The sequence below is a fragment of the Opisthocomus hoazin genome, chromosome 2, assembly GCF_030867145.1.
Source record: "Opisthocomus hoazin isolate bOpiHoa1 chromosome 2, bOpiHoa1.hap1, whole genome shotgun sequence".
NCBI lineage: Eukaryota > Metazoa > Chordata > Aves > Opisthocomiformes > Opisthocomidae > Opisthocomus > Opisthocomus hoazin.
Window position 1 is genome coordinate 47,127,748 of NC_134415.1, and position 21,954 is coordinate 47,149,701.

The 21,954-nt window shown below is 43.1% G+C and overlaps 1 long non-coding RNA gene across 3 annotated transcripts in view; it reads left to right on the top strand.

Moving 5' to 3' along the window:
• Positions 1-21,954, top strand: part of LOC142360528 (uncharacterized) — a 123,689-nt gene that overhangs the window by 94,848 nt on the left and 6,887 nt on the right. For all 3 annotated transcript variants that reach the window (XR_012763124.1, XR_012763126.1, XR_012763125.1), the window contains 5 exons: positions 999-1,092; positions 2,609-2,676; positions 6,479-6,597; positions 8,758-8,877; positions 9,302-9,386. This is a non-coding gene — a long non-coding RNA (uncharacterized LOC142360528). The remainder of the gene's footprint in view (positions 1-998; positions 1,093-2,608; positions 2,677-6,478; positions 6,598-8,757; positions 8,878-9,301; positions 9,387-21,954) is intronic.

Consider the following 21,954-nt stretch of genomic DNA (forward strand, 5'->3'; position numbering starts at 1 on the left):
AGTCCTTCAAGGAAAATCTTTCAGATCTGACTCTCTGGGGGCTGAAATCAATGCGGGTGTTAAGCAATGTGGTTTGGCTATTTGGATAAAATAACCTAGTTTTGATTAGGTAGGGAGGCGGAGGATAAAGGGATTTCTTTTTCTCAGAATTGGGCATAGAATAGCAATGTAAAAAGCTGGATCAAATAGCTAAAACCAATATCTTCCCCTTGAGGCTTTCATTCAGTTCCTTTGTAGCGCATCAACTTAAAAGAGACTTAAACTCCAGTTTCTGAAGGTTGCGGAGCGGGAGGGTGAAAAATAAAAGAAAAAGAGACTTCACAGCTGCAGCCTCTTAGAAAATTGTGGTAACAACCTGTCATTGTTGGAGTGGTGGCTGATAATGCTTCTGTGTGTCCTTGTGCCTGTTGGTCTTTATCTAAATTATCTGTTGTCACATCTGATATTTAATGATGCCACATGACTCTTGGTACAATACAGTCTCTTTAGCATGTTCCCCCTCTCTTGATACTCAGGAAGACAGCACAGACAGGAAGGGGAAAAAAAATGCTTTTTTGCTATGTTTTGCTCCTGATGTGTTAATCCTCTCCAGCCCGCTGAGCTGCTCAGTCTGTTGGCTACGTTTGGGCATTGCAGACTGAGAGGCTGATGCATACACTTTCACACGCCTGCAGATATACATGCCTTTATTGTGTAATCTTGTAATTTAAAATGTATTTGGTGTCAAAAGGAGAGAACAGATACAAAAATGCCTTTTTTTTTTTTTAACATATCCCATGTTAAGGAGCCATTCCCACTGAACTGGAGTAGGGATGTGTGCTGCCGTTTCATCCAATAAGGTGATTTTCCCATGAAATACCTGCAGTTTCCTTCCCAGAGCGGGATGCAGCCATTCACAAGAATCACAGACAGGGCAAGATTCCCACAGCCCCTTCCTCTGCACTATTGCACTGCTCACAGTGCCCTTTGCTGCTTTTATTCCTTATTTTTCATTTTAGCAATCAGCTGGACCCAGAGTCTCTGGAGGGATGATGGGATGAGTAGACAGAGCTGCTCATGACACGGGGGGTGACAAACCTGACATCATGCAAGGTAGGGGACTGTCAAAGACCGCACCGTGCACCCAAGAGCTGTTCCCAGGCACCAGCTCGGTGTCCAGCTTCTCTCTTACTTCCCTGATTTGCGGTAACTTTTTTAGCCCTGTATGTCACCTGCTTGGATCTTAATTTGATTTATAGAACACATGCTGCCAGGCTACCTGAAATATATTGAAAGAAACAACACAAATATCCTCACAGATGTGACAACAAAAGAATAGGGAAAAAAAAAAAAAAGAATTCCCTGAAAGAGGAGAAAAGAAATAAATAAAGGCAAGGAAAGGAGGAAAATTTCGATATTTTGTCAGGTATATTCGGTGAGGATTTTTTCAAAGATCTCCTTGTTTTAATAATGTTTGGTTAAAAGGAGAAACTGTTTTATTAAGAGTACTTCTTCTACTTCTTTTCTGTAAAATTAATATTTGCCCATGAAAAAACACAGCTTCCACTTTCATGCTAATTTTAACTGCCTATTTAGACACCCTTTGATTTTTTTAATGAAATTATACCTGGGTCCCTGTAATCCCAAGTTCAACATGAAGAAGGAACCTGAATGCTACTGCAAATCTTCTTGCTGATTTCCAGAATATCTTATGCAATATATGACATGGAAAGAAGCCACACTTCCTTCAGTAAAAGAAAGGAAAAAGTAAAAAAGGGCAAGTTTTCTTGCCTTGCTGCTTCTAAAGAAAAGCTGGAACATGCAAAATCTAAAGGTTCCAGTAAGGGAAGATAAATAATAAGCTAATTTTAAAAAGTCTTATTGTATCTAAATAAAATCCTGGACTTTGACATCTTGTTTCATTATGTTTTGGGTTTTGTTATTTTCATTTTTTTTGAACATCAGCAGCTGGTGGCACTGAATTTCATCTATTCTGGAATTGCACTTTGGTGTGGGGAGTATTGCTACAACAGGAGAAGGATTTCAGGGTGATGTGGGCTTGCTCCTTTGGGAATATTTTCCCACAGTAGTTCACAGAAGATGGGGCTTATTGTATGAAAGCTCTTGGCAAGCCCAGGGGACACCCACTCCAATCATGCCACCCGCTGTCCCTGGTGCAGTTTCAGGATATTCCCATTACAGGTTAGGTATAGCTCCACATTTGCCAGGGATATTGTTGGTCTGTTTATCTACTAGCAGGGCACTGTGCAAGAGGCACCGGGCAACCGCTGCCTGCCTCCCAGGGTACAATTGCTCTCCCTCAGGACATAACAGCCCTGGCTGGGAAGAGCAGTCGGATGTACATCGGTTGTGACATTGTGCTTGAATCAAAGCCATAAGTCAAGAAGTATAAAGCAGTCTCTATCACTGCTTTCCCTAGGAGGGAATTTCTCTCATTTAATGGCCCCACACCTTTGCAAGCCTTTTCTGCGTAGGCAGGCTATTGTTAGCATAATACATTTTTAATGAGCTTTTCTACAAAAATCACAAGGTAGCTCTGAAGCTTTAAGCAGAGACCATGAAATTTTTTATTATAGCTGTAATTTTTTTTTTCTTTTACTCTACATAGAGAAATGCACCGCAGCTCTGAGCAATAGTGACAGGATGATCCTGGGTGAATGGAAGATGAATCAATGGGTAAGCAATTTCTTTAAGAGTACAAAAGGTGTTAAATTAGTCAAGTCTTGTGCTGCTTTGAAGCTCACAGGCATGGCATTTTCAGTGGTTTTATTACTTTTTTTTTGTTTGAGCTACTGCTTAGTCAAGTAGATAGTGTCAAATCTTGATAAAGTGAACTCCAAAATCCTTAAGTCAAATGATGATATAAGCACAGGCATAAACTGTAAGCTGGTTTTTTTTTTAAATCTATTCTTGCCTAAATTATTTTTGTGCCACATCACCTTGAAGTACTTAAAAACAGGACAACATGTAAAGCTCATCTTGTAGTGTTTGACTTTTACATTATAGAATTCTGAGCTCTAATCGCTATAGGAGCTGAATATCTTCAAGTGGCACGTTAAAAACCACAACTTACATCTACCTGTTTCGTTTGCCTTCACATCCTCTGGGTGAAATGCATGTGCAGTGGCATGCCCAGTTTTGGTCAGATTTCTCTGTATGCGACTTTAAGAAAGATGCATTCTGCTGAGTTCCAGTGAGAAAAGCCAACATGGAAGAAACACGTGTAGCACATGGAGTGGCATGCAGAACTGTTTGTAGAGGTCCTTATGTGTCTGTGAGGGGTTTTGTTTCATCTTTCTCAGACTAATCTGAAGGAATTGCTGAGCACACCAGGATTTTTCTGTGGGAGAGAAGCAGAGCTGGACTTTCCTGAAAGCCAAGAGCAGGTGTGCTCAGTGCTAGATCGCAGCAAGTGAAGCTGCAGTTTGCTGGAGTCCAGACAGAATCTGGGGACTGCGCCTCAGGACAAAGCAGCATGCCCTTCCTATAGCAGAAGATGAATGGCAGGGTCACTTGTAAAAACTGCTGTGTGAGAGCTTTGGGCTTGGATTCACTCTCACTTGCACAGATTTGTGCTTGTCCAAAGAGACATTTTTCTAGCTGAGATGTGGCAAACATGACACTGTTTTGGGGCTGCTTGTCCTTCTGCAGGAAGGGGCTGGCTTCAATTTTCAGGAAGCCTGAAACTTCAACTCTGATGTGCAAAGCCCTTCCCCTTCTGCTAGCTCAGATGTCAGTAGTTAGGCTTTATCTGTGTTGCTAACTAATGTGATTGCTCACGGTTAACTCATCAAGGGAGGTGAGAGGATCTTATTACAAGGAGCTGCACTATCTATTACCAATGCTGCTGAGACTCATTTTGCATTGAAATTTAACAGCACCGAACAGACTAGATGGAGGCACAAGTAGTTTAATTGTCCTGAAAGTCAACTCGATTTGCCAGAGGAATGAGGAGCTTTAATAGGGTCAATATTAAACCACTGTGACTATTTGTCTTTGTTCCGCGTGAGAGGTGGCCAGTCCTCCAACCACTGGCAAATGGATGCATGGCTGCTTTCACCTCCAACAGCAACATCATTGCTCTCTTGTACAGAAGTCACGGCTCAGTCCCTCGAAGGTAACAGTCAGACACTGGCATTGCTGTCTTGTAAAAAGCCATAACAAATTAATCTGGGCTCATTCCTAAATCCATTGCTGCCTTACTAAATAAACTGAACACAAATTACAAATGTCTTTTGTCCTTTTTGAAAATCTCTGGCACGGCTGCCGGTACTCACTAGTTCTTGAATAACTAGTTCAGAGCTCAGGTCAGCATTTTCTGATCAGTTCTGCAAAACAGGCAGAGTACAAGGTAAAACAGTTCCCTGGTTCCTAAAACTGGGAGATCCCAGCTTCCTAAGTTCTCTGTGCAATATCCAAAGCAAATATTTTCTCAGGATCACAAGTAAGTTTACTTATTTTATTTCTCAAAAAGCATGTAATGAATGAATAGCTAGAGATGGTGGGACAGAAGACTATATCAGCATAGTTATGAGGAAGAATATGAACGTTTTTGGATAGATAGTGAAAGGAGGAAGAGACTGCCAAGGGCAAGCAATCCTTAAAGACAGAGACAAGAGGAGAGACAGAAGTGAATATAAAGGCTGTGCAGCCAAAGGCAGAATTTGGGGTCAAACTTACCATAGGATTAGCAAGAACAGGTGCATTTACAGTGCATGTAATGCACAGATCAATGCTGACTGTTGGCAGCCTCCTCCATAGGGAGCAGGACATGTGCCCTCTTTGTTTTCTATCTTCCATCTCAGGGGTCAGCTAAATGTTTCCAGGGATGCTTTATGATTTCCAGCTGAAGAGCACATGCTAACCTTTAACTTATTCCCTTGGAGTGACTTCTGCTGCCTCTCCTAAATGCTTTAGTGTCTATTGTGGATCTTCCTAGCCTTCACTATAAACAAAGAATTGTTAAAAGCCAGTGAGGAAGGAAATTGCTGGTTAACTAATCCTAATCAAAATTACCCCTAAAGGGTGTGCAAAATCTGTGCCACCTGTAATGGGCACCAAACTGTCTTTCAAACTTAGCTTTAAACGTTTTTTATGTGCCCTTCTCTTCAGCATTTTCACATGCCTATTATTTCTACTGCTGTTTGCTACTGCAGAGTCTGATTCTTCAGGTCAGGGGATGTTTTGTCACAGACTGCTGCATGGACAGGCACAGGCTTCAAAAAGTGGGGTTTTTTTGTTGTTTTGTTGGGGTTTTTTTAAAGAATCCATATTAGCAGAAAAAGAAACTAAATTTGCAAACAGAAAATTGTATGAGGAGAGGCATGTGTATTCTGATCATGATTATGCTATCAGAAGCACTCTGGCATAATGAAGGGATAATTACTAACTATGCTGGGTTCTGTTTTCACACATTTAGGACGATTAGGCGTGGGAGCGGGCAGGTTGTCACTGATTTTAGGCAAAGCACTTTAGCAGGCACAAAGGAGCTTAAAGGTAGATATGAAGCAATTCACCCTTTAGCCCACCTCTGCATTTCCAGCAGGATTAAATTCACTGATCAGCAGCAAATACACAGCATGGAGTTGCACAAGCAATGCTCAGTCATTTTAATTCTTTATGGTAGCAAAAGAGGCAAGGTGATGAGTATAAAAATATTGGGAACCTCAAACACAACAGCTGCAATATCAGAAGGCTGTGTATGAATTTAGCTGCCATCTTGCACATGCACACATAGAATATTAAGTCTTCTGTCCAAATTTAATTTTGCTTTGGTTCCTGTACAATAGTCTCATGTAGATCTGCAGTTCTCCTTCACAAAACCTCCAGTCCATGACCTGTTGGCAAGTAACTTTGAGAGGACAATGCTGGGCAGTGATGCTTCCATGGGATATGAGACTTCCAGCACTTGCTCTGGTTCCAACTATTTAATATGATACCGAAAGGCACATCCTCATGCTGCTACTGAGCAGACTCTAAGGCCAGGGACCTCAAGCCCACACCTCCCTGCACAATTGGAGCCTGATTTTTCAAACCTGTCATTAGCACTGGACAGCCTCTTGACACTCAACTTGAAATGCATCTTTCCCCCTTATGTGGGTTAAAACTGACTATTTTCAGTGATTCAAGCATGTACATCTCACGATCTGTCTTATGGATTTGTTGCAGATTTTGTTGTGCTAGTTACCATTCTAGGTGACTATGAGTTAATTAGTAAGCTATGTGTTTCAGGGTGCACCATAACCATGTATAAATAAATCATTACTGAATAAAGAGTGCACAGATATAACGTATTTGATGTGGCAGAAGTTCTTTGGCTTGCACAGGACAACGGAAATGTATGTATTATTAGTGACCATATGTGGCTCTCTACATTAATTGGCTTTGTCTGGGTTTGGGGTTTGGAGGTCTGGGGATAAGGGGGTTGATCTGAAGACATTGGCTATTATTTATAATGACCTGATTTTCATTTCCATAGTTTCCAGGCCAGCCTGTGCTTCGTGCGATATGATGATCTCCTCTCAGATGCTAAAAAGGAACCTCTTTGGGTTTGGACATCTGGGGAAGACAATACAAAGCCAGCAAGATCTCCCGTTGGTAAGGTGCCACCAATATCTTCTGGTCTTGAGCAGCAGTCCAGGGTCTCAAGTGCTTTATTCCTATTTGTCACCCTTGAAGGTTGCCTTAGCACACAGATGGCCCCTGTTCAATGAAGCATGGAGGAAGGTAGCCAGAATGCGGGTGGAAGCCGTCCTGGCGGTGTGTGACAGAATGAGATTTTTTGTGTCACCACTAAGCAGGAAGCAAAGCATGTGCTCTTTGCTCCCACCACCAAACCTGCAAGTCCCTTCACTCTGGAGTGCCTGTCCCCTCTATGGGCATGTCTGGGCCTGAATCTATTGGCTTTTCCATTCATGTCCTCTGTCCCCATGAGGCCAAGTTGCAGGGCTGCATCCTTCCCTTGCAGAGCAGAGCTGGTGCCAGGGAAGAAAAGCGGGATGAAAAAGGCAGAGAGGATCGGCGGGGTGTGTGCAGTGACTCTTACAGAGGCAACCTGGCATGTCACTACCCGTGCACACCCACTTCAGTGGGTTCAGGAGCTCCCTGTAGATGGGCAGGACCATACCACATCAGTAGCATCCATCTCTTCCTTGCAGCCAGGTCTCTGTGACCACAGTGGTGTGTTTATGAAGAGCTGCAGAGGGCTTTCCGGTGTTAAATTCTGTCTTGCTGATGTATTTATTGAGTCAATGTCCCACTCAGCATCCTAAAACGTAGCCTGGGACTATTAGCACAGTTCATAATTTCAGCAGTGCTTATGAGCCTTCAGATCGAGTCTGTTCTTTCACCAGAGTCACTGTTTACTTCAGCATAGTTTGGTTTTTTTTTAAATTCGTGCCCTCCCCCCACACACATGCACAGACCTCACAGATTTTCATGCATTCAAATCAAAAAGCTGAACAGTTCCCTTTACTTGTTCACATTATGCAGCGTTGCCCTTCTCTGTACTTCATCCTATTTCAGAGCTGTCATGCAAACAAACCCAACTTAAAAAAAAAAAAATCATTAAAGAAGTGTGCATCCTATCAGACTTCTGTCTCAGCTCCTTTTCTCACTGTACGCGCAGGGAGAAGTCCCGTCTCCTGCTTGCCCTCCTCTTTCAGGTGTTTTCACTTCTTTCCTAGCTGTGATACAATACCTCTGTGGGTCCCCAGAGTGCTCTGGTCTGCTCCAGTTGCCCAGTAAACTTCTGCTCCCTTTCTCCCACACAGATGTAGTGTTTACTATTCCAGGGCCATGGAGCTACTGTTTTCTAAAACATTTTTATGTTTTCTTCCTCAATTACTCCAGAAGTAGGAATTTTCTTTTTTTCTGTAAAATCCATCCTGCCAAACACACTATACTGCTAGGACACCCCTTTTCTTTATCCACCTGAGCATATCTGGATGAAGTAGTCATTGCATCTCTTCCATCACTGGAATATCTGATTGCTTTTAATATTATTTCTTAGTCTCCTTTATATCATCTGAGTCACCTTTTGAGGAAGACTTCACCATAGACTTTCAACATGCATAGATTTTTTTTTTTAAATAATGATTATTATTATTCAAGTATGATTGCCAGTCTAGCTTACCTTGGCCTTCATAGTGCCAAAAAGTTATGCTCTGGTAAGCCTCCCCTTTTCATGTCCCAGCCTTTTGATCATCTGGCTATTCTTCTGCAAGGTAAACAACATGGGCTTCTGTAGGTTTGTCATGTTTCCCACAGAAAAGAAGTCCTCTTTAACAGAGACTAAACATGGAGAAAGTGCATCCAGCTCTGGGGTTTACTAGTAGACCGTTGCAGGTTGTTAGGGGGCTGTCAGCAGGAAGCATTGTGTGTTCTTGCTCTCAGCATGAGCTCATGGCACTTCTTATTGGCTCTCCTGGGCAACAACCATAAATCCATATCAAATACACTTAAAAGAACTCCCCAAAAGGGGAAAACCACAGGAAAATTAGCAAAACCTAATGAATATCCCAGGAAATGGAAATATGATGGGGTAGGACTCAAAAGAGCAAAACGCAGATTTTTTTTTGTGGAATGAGTATCTTGTTCTTGCTGCAGCTGAAGCTCTTCATGAGATGTGATGTTGGCATAGCTCTGGCAGGGAGTTTGCACCAATCACAGATGGAGACAGCGAGAGACTCTGGAGCAAGGAAGGGACAATAGATCAAGGCTTTCACCTGTAATACTCTGGTCTCTGATATCCCACAGAGACCCCTGATGGCCAAGGCACTGCCTTTTCTGAAGAGGAATATGTCCTGGTAGCAATACTTACTTCCAAGGCCCATGGAAAAGCACCTACCTGGACAGCAGGACACCAGCAAATCACAGGTATGAAAGTGGTCTGCCAGCTTCTATGCAGAACATCCATCAGTGAATTTAGGCTGGCCCATCTTCACATTTCCCTGGAAAAACTTCGGATTATCTTGATTTTTATCTACACATGGAAGGTGAAATGGTCTAAATGGTTCGTTGGATGGAGCTGCTTCTCATTTTCAGTAAATACATTAGCCTCTTTGTCAGTGAGAAGTAAGGAGCTGTTTTGAATTCACAGTGTGTTTTTAAAGTTTCTTTCAAAGATTACTTCTTTTCTCTTCCTCTCTTTTCTCATGTACCTCAGAAGAAACTAGCCTGCCAAACTGCTCCGGGAAGCTCTTCTGAGACAGACACATCCATCTCTGTGTACGGTCTGTACTTGTGAAGCAGAGCACAAAGCCCTTTTTCCATTTAATCCATATTAATTATCTCTCTGCAGCTCCTCTGTAGTTTCCACTCAGCCCAGGCACCAAAACATGTGCGACTGCATCTTGAAAAAACTGGAGGCTTTTGCTGCACACCTGGTAAGTCAACACTCCAAAAATAAAAATAAATAAAAACGTTTACTGTTGAAGAATAGAGGCGCTTCATGCTTGAAAACTGAATGCCTTGGGACTGTGGACTAAGGCAGATATTTTTAGTGCCATCAATATCTCCTGGAGTTGGTATCTCTCAAGACAGATGGTTGTTTCCCACAGAACGTTGTCAAATGTTTGCTCAGCCAAGATCAATTTTGTTCCAAGTCCTTTCCCACCTTCTGGTGAAATATATTTCACTTGCCAGACAAAAAATTAAAGAAACAGCATGATACCTTGTCACTCTAAAGTGACATTCCAATAGCTCTCCTCTGTCCTTTACCCCTGTGACTGACATCTCTTTTGGTGCCCATGGAAGAATAAGTGCACTCACAGTGGAAGCACAATGCCAAAAAATGAGTGCTCAGGTCTCACATCAGAGGCTGATTTCCTCCGAGACCTACGAGAAGTCACTTCTCAGTATGTCAAAGGGTCTTGCTGCCACACTTTGGTGTTAGATCTCCTAAACCCAGAGAAATCTTGAGCTCTTATCCAGAGCACCTTGAATCGATCTCTTCAGAAAATGAGGTGCAAGGTGGAAGGAGGAAGTGAAGTGGTCCTGAGGAGGAGGTACTGGGAGGAGGCACAGAGAGGCTGAGTTGTGTCCATTGCTCAGCAACAACGGCAGCGTTTGTTTTAATTACAAGCCCGCATAAGTCTGGAGACACGGAGCCCATTTGTGCTGTCTGGCAACAGGCTAGTCTGAGTGGATTTTTAGCTGAAATTGGAGGTGGGGTGGAGAGGGCAAAGGACATTTTGAAGAGTGGCATGGAATGTATTTCCAGTGATGCCCTATTAGAAAAACTGACACCATAAAAAAAAAGCGTTTAATTTCTTTTCCTCACTGGTTGCTATTTTTAGCAAAGCCTGACTTGTCACAGTATAAGGGACACAGAGTTCGTACTTTCCAAAGTACAAGCTCCCTAGTAATGCCCAATTGTTAAAAGTGAGAAATTGCAGCAGCCAGTGCCAGTAGCAGTTTCTGAAATCTCATGATGATACCTTCCTGTTACACTTTTGCTTGTTGTGGCTATTTAGGCTGAAAGTTGGTAGTACATGGTTGTTCTCTGGCTAGGACACTGGCAGTCCAGGATCAGTAGGGTATCTCTTGTCTTTATCATCCCATACATAGTAATAATTCTGATTTTGTTTTGTAATTCTAAATTCTTTTGAAAATGCGACAAAATCAAATTCTTTCTTCTGAACCTTGAAAGGTAAATTACAGGTAGATTACAACATCTCTTTGAATATCCATAAATGTTCTCTGTCATGCATGGAACATAGGTAGAACATTGTCATCATTAAGATCCTGTAAAGGATCCCCCTGCCTGAAACAAAACAGAACTGTTAATGCATTTTTTATAAACAATGCTGTTAATGAAGTATGAAAGATGTGTTATAAACATTAAAGCAGAACTACCACTATTTTTTTTCTTTCTCCATAAAACATAGCACAAAGATCTCCACGACAAATTCCTTCTGATGCAAATTAAGCCAGAACCTTTGATTTCAAGAGTTTTTCCCATTAGCTTTACCATATAGTATTACAATTTCTGCAAGAGCTCTGAAACAGTCCTGTTAGGACATTTGCAAATGCGGCAGACTCAGTTATGGAATTATGTAATAGTCGAGTTATGAAAACACTTGGGTGTGGACAGGACAATTACAGAGCACACTTGTGAATACTCAGAGCGATGTTGCAGCCTGCTGAGCCTGCTCCCGGCGGAGGCTGGGGTGGGTTTAATGCTACTTGCCTGCCCAGGGCTGGGCGCTGGCTCTCGCCAGGCTGTCGTCCCACCCTGTGGCTGCGGTCTGCCTGCTCTCCCTTCGCAAGAGATGCTTTTTTTTCTGTGACGTTGGTGAAACAAGTCAAAGTTTGACCTGTTAGTTCAGGGAGCAGTGAACATGCCTTCAAACTGCTTAGTCAGATGGTCAAATGCATGCCCTTGTCTTAACTGCATTACACTGAGGACGGGTTTCGCACTCAGATGGGTATTCGCATCATCTAAATTCATACATCAAATATCGATGCCTGTCTAATACAGTCAGCTTTCCACTGTAAGTACTCTGTATTGTTCTTATGTTTGTACTTGGGCCTAAGTTCCTAATGGCAGTCACAGGAGTGAATTTGATCTTCTCTACTCTCCACACACAGATGTCCACAGTACACTATTGTGAACACAAGTGAACAAACGCTGTCCGTTCACTTCACCAGCCCAGCTCTGCTCTGACCAAAGCCAAAAGTAAAAATGCCATTGCCCTCCAAATAAGCAGGGTTCAGGCCAAAATTTTTAGTTTAATGGAAATGTTTTATTAAAATCAGATGCTTCTAAAAAAATTTTCTGCTACTAATCTGGAATCACATGAAAAAATTCCATTGAAACATATTTTGGCAAGTCCTTCCTTGTTGTCATCAAAGCACTGCAAGAAACTTCCTACAACTGGACAGGAATTACAGTTTTAGTAAGCCTTCGAGACGGAGTTCACCTGTGGAACCCTTTATTGCTTCCTGCCAACCTTGCTCTTCATCTCTCTATTTCTATGCCACATTTTTCTCTGTTACAACTTTCCAAAAGTTGCTCTATTGTCAAAAGAAGTGCTATCTCTCCCCTCTTAAAGCATGCATGACTCGCATTGACTGGATGGTCCAACTATTCAGGTTGTCTTCTGTACTCAGAAAAACCTCTTGATTCCTTTTATGATCTTTTTTCACTTGTTTTGATGTCAGTCTTGCTTTGTGGGACTGAAAAAGAACTCAAGTGTAAAGGCAGCTGAAGTTCCCAGCATGTGCCTGAAGAGTGTCTATCGCTCGCTGTAGAGCAGAGATTTAATAATGAAAGTCACCCCAGTAAATTAATGCTGAATCTGTATCTTTTTATGCAGAATAAGTGCTTCCTCTTCAAAATGCAGAACCATAAGACTTGTTTTCATGTGTATCCAAAAAAAGTACCACATTGGTAGAAAACAAAAACATTGTGCTGACCATCATATTTACTAAAGAAGTCTCAGTATTTAATTTCTTTTTCATTGAAGGAAATATAAGAAAAGGAATTGCTTCAGCCGACTGATATCTATTAAAGAGAAAGGAAGCCCACCTGTGCTGTCTTTCTCTGTGTACTGGAAGAAAATTTTCCCTACAAAAGTGAAAAAAGGCTCAAAAAGCTTGACACATACGTTGGGATTTTTTTTTTCTCTACTGTATTTTTTTTTGTATAATTTGGTGATTAAATGCATTTACCAGCAATACCATACTCAATTTAACAGTCAGCTTCTTTATGCAGAAAACCTATATAGCTCCTTTCTCCATGAGCTTCTTGCTGCGTGCAGCCTGGGAAGCTGTTTCCCTAGGCTCCCAATTAGTTGCCTACCCAAGCTATCTCTTCGAACCGGATCAGATATCCATGATTCCCTTCATATGTCTCCCTGCTGCCTGCTAGGCTTTAATTTACATTTTCAGCATCCTTTACAAGTGATGTGCCTTGCTGGTTACACCATGGAAAATTTTGCCAGGCTGGTGAGCCCATCACGGGGTTCAGGCGCTAAAGCTTCTGCAGCCTCCAACCACTGCAACTTTTTGTCTCCAATTTTCCTAGGGCTGTGGGATGCTCACTCAGTCTGTTGATGAGAAGGATTTCCCATGGCATGATGGTACCTGGCTGCAGTGGTGGGGCCAGAGCAGAGCTGAGTGTGGTGTTGCCTTCCCACTGGGCTGCAGGTCAGTCTCAGGGCACAGGCATCCCTGGGCAAAAAATTAAAGGAAGTAATTTCTCAAATTTCTACTACTGTATTTCATAATTTTTGTTATTTAAGTCTTGTGGGCATCCACTAACTGTCTAAAAATTATTTCTAGACAAATTATTGTAATGAACTCCCACGTAGCTGATGATCAGCTTATAAAAATAATTGCTCTGGAATTAGTGATGCAGGGTGGGTTTTTTGTTTAATCACACTATTTATATACTTTGGTACACCAGACTTATCAGATCATCTCTAACAGGATCATTTGCTGCCTCCCAATAATACTTTAGTCTGAGATCATAAACCTCAGCCTAAAAATAAAGTATCACCTTAAACCTGCAGCAAAGAACAGCTTCATGCCTGTTGCAGTTGATACTCCCTGTGTAACAGCATATTTGGCCATGTATTTTGAAACCTGTGAACTGTTACATGTACCTGAAATGCAAAGAAATAGGAAGGAGGAGTAACTTTCATCCCTGTGCTCAGCCTGGAAGGCAGAGGGGAATTTCTCTTTGGACTCAGGATTTTCCTGTGCTGTAAATTGTTCATTGATGTAGCTTCTGTCTAGTGTAACTGGACTATAAAAAATTTTTTTGGTGCGTTTAGTGTGCTTTCCTTAAGGAAAAAGAATTTGCAGGCTGATCCACCTTCAAGTTCGAATCAATGCAGGGTCCAGGCACACGAGTTGAGCACTCACATAATCAAGCTATCTGCATTTGCATCAACAGACTAAAAAAAACATTACAGTTCTAAAGCACTCTACTTTCATCCTTTGCATAGACCATATAGCTGGAGATAACTAGGGAGATGCCTGAGAAAAGGAGCAATTACAGTTAATCAATAATCCTCAAATGGTAGCAATTAAAATTCTGAAAAAAAATACTAAAAAGAAAATAGGCAAGGTAATGGCAAATCATCCATCAGCCATTCGGGGCGTTTTTTGCAGGTCTCAGCTTGAAGAAAGGAGTAGGTGTTAATTAAATCATCATCTGAAGACACCATTGATTCTTCATGTCAGGCAATTTAGAGTGCAAGAAACAGCTTTGAATGGCCATAATCATAAAAGATGTGTTTGTTTTCCCCCAAACTCAGCCCTTTGCCTGGCTATGTAAAAAAGATGATTCTGCTGAAACAATATGGGAAAGCTCTCTGCTTGTAAATGATCTAATTTTCATCTTCTTAGCTCAGTTAATTTAGTGCAGTAACATATGTATTTGTTTCCAAATAAAGACGTTTGTAGATAGCATTTTCTATATAACTTTCTTCGCTGCCCCAAGAAGATGAAAACAGTGAATTGTGGTTCGGCAGGGATTGTGTTTCTATGACACAAGAAACCTGAGCAGCTTGACTTGCGAAGTGCTTTTCCTCATCTCCAGCCAGGGCACAAATTTCAGATTTAGTGATTCTCAACAGCATTTTGGAGGTTCAGCCCTGGGGGTCCCCTGTGACCCCACACATCTTCAAGGAGCATCCATCTGGAGACCCCATCTGGACTACTGCATCCAGTTTGTCTCCCCAGTTCAAAAAAGATTAGGAACTACTGGAGAGAGTTCAGAGGAGGGCTTCAAAGATGATTAAGGGGACTGGAGCATCTCTCCTATGAGGAAAGGCTGAGGGAGCTGGGCTTGTTTAGCCTGGAGAAGAGAAGGCTGAGAGGGGACCTTATAAATGCCTGTAAATATCTTCATGGTGGGTGTCAAGAGGATGGGGCCAGACTCTTTTCAGTGGTGCCCAGTGACAGGACAAGGGGCAATGGGCACAAATGGAAGCACAGGAAGTTCCGTCTGAACATGAGGAAGAACTTCTTCCCTCTGAGGGTGATGGTGCACTGGAACAGGCTGCCCAGGGAGGTTGTGGAGTCTCCTTCTCTGGAGATATTCAAGACCTGCCTGGACGCGGTCCTGTGCGGCCTGCTGTAGGTGACCCTGCTTCGGCAGGAGGGTTGGACTAGATGACCCACAGAGGTCCCTTCCAACCCCTACAATTCTGTGATTGTGAGCAGCACAGCTTAATGCATCCTTAAAGAGGTCACCTATTGTTTTCCGAAATGATGGCTCATTTGTGGTTTTACCTTTCAAGGCTGCACAAGTGTCTGCTCCTACTCACTGATGGTGAGGAGGGGCTCCCAAATCACCCAGCAGCTGGCCAAGGCTGGGGGGAGGTAGAGCTGGGGATGGACTCAGGGCTGCCCAATCTGCCTGATTAGGAGACTCAAGTGGCCTCAGGTGGTGGGCTGGAGTGTCTGCAGATTTTTCCCTGGATGGGAGGAGTGTAGTGTCTCAGCAGAGGCTAGAAACCTGTCCATGTTGCAGGGAGACAGACAGAAAGGGGTAAGATTTTTGGTGGGTTTTTATTGTGTGGTTGTTTTGGATTGGGGTTTTTTTGAGCATCTTGCCCTTTATGGTAGTAGGGCTGATGATGGTTTACTGGATTGGTCAGTGTTCACTGCTGTGTCTGGGACCTGAAAAAAATGGAGTAATTTGCCTGGAAATGTGAGCATAATCTTCTGTGCATTAAAACCAGAGGAACTTGGCTCTGGCAGAGCTTTGTACAACTAAAGGTTTTGTGGTGGAGATATTCATGTCAGGCTTGGTACTGGAGTCCAGCTGCAGGAGACTGGCACTAAGTGGGGATTTGCCTCAGGTAGGGGGCTGGGATTTCTGTCTCTCACACCCCCTGATCATCTTGGAGACAGACTGGGTTAGATATGTTTCCTCTTCTTTATATAATATCTACCTTCATATTGACACTGGTGACACTGCTCACAGGAGAGAGATTAAGCATTCATACAAGTATTTGCAAGGTGAGGCATTTGACCTTTTTCTGCCTAACTTCCCTGCCCAGCTGTACAGTGGAGCAGTTAAAATGACCTGCTTGTGTCCAAAGGGAAGGATATTTGCAGTATCTACCTCTGGGATATCAGAGATGGGTACCTTTTGGGACATATATACTTCTTTTTCTTGTAATCTACAGCTGCATTAGGTGCCTGGGGCAGCCTGAAGGAGACATTATGAATTGCCACATTTGCCCCCTTCCTCCCCAGTGACCTAAACTCATAGCTCCCAAGCTATGGCCAGGTGTCAGGGGGCAGGAGGGATTACAACCAAGCACATACCTTTGCTTTCCTTGTCTAGCTGTGAAATAGCTCCAACAGCTCTTCCTGCAGTATCCCTTGGGGTCAGGGCTTGTGCCATGGGAGCTTTGGCACTGCCTCAAGGTGCAGCCTTCACGTAGAAATCAGCACACCTGAAACTCATTTGACCAGCCCAAAATCTTTACATTCAATATATGCACTGGGATGGGTCCAAACACTGCTTTGCTGTTCATTCTCTACTCCTTTCAAGGGAAATCTGTGAATAATTTCTTTGTCTGAGAGAATAAAATGTGTTATTATCTAGCTGGGAGAGGTGGGAGATCTACTTAAGTTTAGTCTTCTTTTTCTGTAGTGTATTGTGCCACTGCAGTGGATGGTGTCTACATCAGTCCCTTGACAACCGAGCAATAAACAGAACTTCATGGCACAATGGTGATTACTTAATAAGGGTTGATAAAAAGGAATCATCTTGTCTCAGAATAATAGCCCTGTAATGGATATCACATCTCAGCCAGTGCTTAGTCTCCTGCAAGACATTGGAGTAAGGGCAAGCTCTGTAACAAAGCCAGGCTGGTTGATGGCACGGAGGTGTTGGAGAGGAGCATTCACCAATGTGCAGATCATTCCCCTTAAAGAAAAACATCCTCATCCTCCCTCAAGTATCCAGCACTGCTGATGTACAAATTATGAACCATGTGTTTGTGCTCTACTTCTTGCTTGGCCGGAGCACACAACTCTTGACATTGACAGCCTACCTTCATCCAAAACACTAAACTTTAATCTAATTAGATGAGCTTTTTTCTCCTTTGAGTTTCATCTGCCTGAAGTCCCATGAAATTTTGCTGTTGGCTGCCTTGGGTCTTTTCCAAGGCTGATGAGGATTGAGGAGCAAGATTCAACTGATACTGAGTCCTGTATCTCTGAAGATCATGACCAGCAATACTTCAGAAAAAGACAGAAGATACTATCCCTGGGTTTTGGTGGTTTTTTCTGTTTTTTTCCTCAAGGTTTCTGTTGGACTCTCTCTAGTAACCAACTACTAAATGTTCCCCTGTGCTCTTTGATGTTTTTCGATTCCTGTATGTTTGCAGGAAGGAGAAACCAAACCACTTACAAAGACAAACTGAGAAAAAGAAGGACCTCTCTGCTGATGTCCTCATTATCTGAGCTAAGCCACACTAGCAACTAGAGGACAGTTTTCTTTGTCCTCTTTTTGCCCAGAAAGGTAGTGCCAATGTCTACATCCTGAAGAAGTAACAAGAGCAACTTGGTCCTCGTTGGCTCTGAGATCCCAAAACGTGGAAGCATGTGTTTATCCTTAAGAAAAAACAGAATAAAATCCCTCAGATTTGGGATTTTAGATAAATTTAAGTGACTTGCTTGATCATGAATCGCTAACAGCAGTGAAGCAGGAAGGATGTGTAAGGGCTGTCTGTAACACATCTGTGGAATTAGACATGTTGGAGGAGCCAAGTCTGGACTAGAAACTTGTAGGCTGTGGCTGTATGCAAGGACAAATCCCAAACAGAGGTGAATTAAGCCAAGAAAGCTCTGCTCTGCAAGTCTGGTCCAGGAAATCTCTGGCGCTAACATCTTTTTGGAGTCCTTTAAATGCTAGCTGCTTCGGCCCTGAAGCAGCTAACTGGAGAAAAAAATCAGACCCAGGAAGCATCAACAGTAGCAGCATACAGAGTGTGTATGTGCATTTAACGCTTCCCACAACTTAGTCTTGCTGGTATAAAATTGAAATATGGGAGGTTTTATGTCTTCTAATTTAGCACTGAACAGATGTGGAACTGTTGAAAGTAAAATGCCCATTCAAATTACTATATTTCTCTTGATTCACCATGACAAGATTTCTTCCCTTGCAGAGTGCAAGGGAAGCAAAGCCACTGTAATAACCGGACTATAGCAAAGCAATTCACGTTTTTTTCCTCAGTGCAGGCAAAATAGCATTTCAAGATCTGCCTTAAGTTTCTGCACTCCTTCCCCTGCAGCAGGACAGAGTCAGGCTGCTGATGAGCTGCTAAATCTATGCATAGCTGCTTCTTCAGTTCAACCTTCCCTCCATTGGTGGAAAAAGGACATTTGGCTTAAAGATCACCCAGAGTCTCCAGCCTGAATCTCATGCAGAGGGAGAGAAACTCCCAGCATATATAAATCTCTCCCTGCTTGTGCACATTAGCATTTGCTGCTCCAACATGCTGGCCCAGCTCCCCTCTGGTTTCTCCAGAGAAGCTCGCAAAGACCTGAAAGGCATCAAAAGAATGATGACTCTTTCCACTGCGTCAGGGGTTGGTTTTCATAATCTCTGGATGAAGCCTGTAATGTGTTCTCAAAACAACATCAGAGATACTCCTGGGTTTCTCCTCTTCCTTTCTGCTTTGGTGCAAAGGTTAAAGCAAGTGCTAGTTTTGCTTATAACAGGTTTAAAAAGGAGCAAAACTCAAAGGCAGCTTTGCCAGAAAGCTTTGCTTTCCCACCCAGCAGGGATGAGCCATGTGGCAAATTGTTTGTTAAATTGAATCTCACGTTCTGCGCTCCAGCAGAAGCAAAACAAGAGGTGCCACAATTACAGCTTCATTCCCTGATTACCTGCCTCAGCGTGGCAGCAGTAAGCATTCACAATTTGTCGCTGCATGGCAAATTCATCTTTAAACTGAAACGGCATCTTAATTGTATCCACTAATAGTCAGCTTCAATCAGAAATGACTGTGAGTCGCTCCAGCTAGAGTAGCTGGGGCTCCTGGCACTCGATTTTGCTGGTTAAGGGACTTAAATGAGATCACTGTGTTTTTATTTATGTATACAATCAGCAAAGGGAGAGCACCTGCAGCCATATAAACTCTGGGACATCTTTATCACTTGGTATTAAGCTGGGGAGACAGGACAACTGGGATTTATATTTTGGTGTGTGCAGCTCCTTTTTATGGTTTTTGCATGATTTAGGCAGAGCTAGGCTTGTGGATGGCAAAATGGATGGGGAGAGGGTAGTTCCTGTTGATGACAATAGTCATAAATTTCAAGGTGTTTTGTGGTGGAGCTTCAGCTTTCATTTATTGGTGTATAGAATGCAAATGTCAGCAAGCAGAGTAACAGCAAACTCTTTTTCCAAGGCAAATGTTTGGGCGTGAGAGTCTGCAAAAATTGCCTGATGGATCTTAGACCTCCTCCAATTTTGTGGCAGACTGAGATTAAATCTGCAGACTTTCGGGTTCAGCAGCTGGGCACAGAATTGCACAATTTCCCATTCTCCCAATTCCCAGGGACTTTCCCCTCTCATGAGCAGTGCTGGATCCCGGAGGCAGCCAACCTCCCCAGGGCACTGGGAGGTGAAATGCGTGTGCAGGGCCTGAGCTGAAGACCCACAACGGTGATGTGGTGGAAGCAGGATAGGGCCAGCAGAGCCCGTAAGGATGAGGTGAGATTTCAACAAGGGCTTCCCTAACCTGGAGAGGGACAAAACGTTTCTGCTGTACCTGCTTTTCCACCCCATTAAATCACACCACAGATCAATAGCAGATAAATGGCTCCAGTGGCCAATGGCTAGTTTATGAGATTTTTCTTTATTACCACTTCAGCTCAAGTGCTACCACAGAGTGAGAAGGATGAGACTAATTTAATTTCTCTCCTGGACAATAATTATCTGGGTATGTAAACCCTGCTGTCAGATGTACATCTCCAAGTGCACCAGTGTGAAAAGCACAGCTTTTTGCTTAAGCTTGTCCTGTCAAAGCACTTCAGCTCCCCTTGCAAACTCCTAACTGTAAGTACAGCTCAAAGGCTTCAAAATTACTACAGTGGTGAAGAACTTAACACAGGAATTAGAGAGGGTTTTCTGAGGGACATGTGTTGGTGACTCAGAAAACTGCTTTGTGGTGCTATAAGGCATAGAAGAAAATGGCAAGTGCTGGGGGCCGCAGGAAGCTGTTTGGCAGGAGGCAGACAAAACTTGGCTACTAATTCCTGTCAAAACCTTGATGTCCTTTCATGTCACAAATAAGGTTTTGAGACCTGCTGAAGAGTGTTTTTCTTGCTTCTCAGCACACTGGAAGCTTTTCCCTAGCTGCTCTGCTGACCTCTAGAAGAAGGAAAGAAAAACCTTTCCGTTCTGCCCTGAAGGCTCAGGACAAGCTGCTTTGCTTTAACTCGGGTGTGCAAATAGCAGCATGCGCTGCACAGCCTCTCCCCAGCTGGTTGTTCCTGCTGCAGCTCTTGCACGGCTTTGAAGTCAAAAGCATTTCCACCAAATAAATAAAGCTGCTCTGAGACTTCCTCCTGCCTCTGTCTGCCAGCATCTCCCAAGGACAGATGATATTGAATAGCTCTGTTCTCTGCTGTTAATGTCACTCCTCCTTTTTGTGTGTTCATATTGGTGTGCGCTCCATTTTTGCTGTAGGAAACTCCTTTCCTTGCTCCTGCATGTGATGCCCTTTGCAGCTCTGCTTCCTTAGCACTGACCAGCTGTATCTTCCCTCTCTGCTTTTTCTTCTTTTCCCTGTACTCATGAATTACCTCATACAGCACCCAGCTCCCCACTCTCTGACCAGCCCATGGCCACAGACCTTCAGCCTGTGATTCTTGCTCCTTGTCTCCTGTTGCCTCCTATGTCTAAAACCTGGCCTTTTATCCGTGTTAATGAGAACTGCCATGCACCAAGCCAGTGAAATATGATAGGTAGGTTTTCTGTTAGGTGATTGCAAATACTAATATTGGCACAGATTCTGATCTTTTCCCCAACAGCGATGTCACTCTAGTACCCTGAGGCAGTATCAATGGCTTCTCCATTCTTAGGACGTGATTTAGGTTCCGGCATAACAAGTACCTCGTTTAAGCTGATCACAAGATTAAATCGATCTCTTCAGTGAATGTGTTTCAGGGTGGGAGCCTGAACTGCACAATGCTGCCTTAGCAGAGTCAGGAGCCAGGACTGCTGAGCTACTGCCCTGTGTACAGTGCAGCAGCCTGGTCTGTCTTTCCCTGCTCAGAGGCAGCACCGAGCACCTCGGGGATCCAGCCCAGCAGGGGAAATGCAATAGTCCTCCCACGACTGTCAGACCCAGTGCACTTGGCTCAGCAGGATTTTACTTGCAACACGCACAGGCTTGCAGACTTGGGGCTGAGGTTCAACTGCTGCTGCTTTTTGAAAGCAGACTAGATGAAGGTCTGATGATACGCAAAAGGTGAAAGGATTCAGTCACCTTGTTTGCATGTTTCTGATGCCAGACACACCAACAAACAGAAGAAATGTTGGATAAAGACCAGAGGAGTTTGTAATTAACACATTAAACAGATCTACCAACTGTAGGATCAAAAGCAAAGTAGGAAAAGAGACACCCATGGAGTGTGACCATGGCTCTGTATCAATGCTTTGGTTTACACTAACACTAAAGGCCCATAGGAAGCTGATGTTGCCTTGTAAACTCCCTCTTTCATGTAAACTACTTCCCACAGTCTGGCACCAAACAGATAATTTCTTTCTCCTTCTTGTCTTTTTATAACTGCATAATCTTCAGGATCTGATTCCTGCCTTTTACTCAGTACTCACTTGCTGCTACGCAAACTTTAGTATGTGTGCCAGGCAGTATTTTGTTGACAAAAATCATTTTGTCACCAGAATTATGTGTATGCGCCTGATGAAATGCCTATAACTGACAGAATGCTTTCAGTTACATGAATTTACTT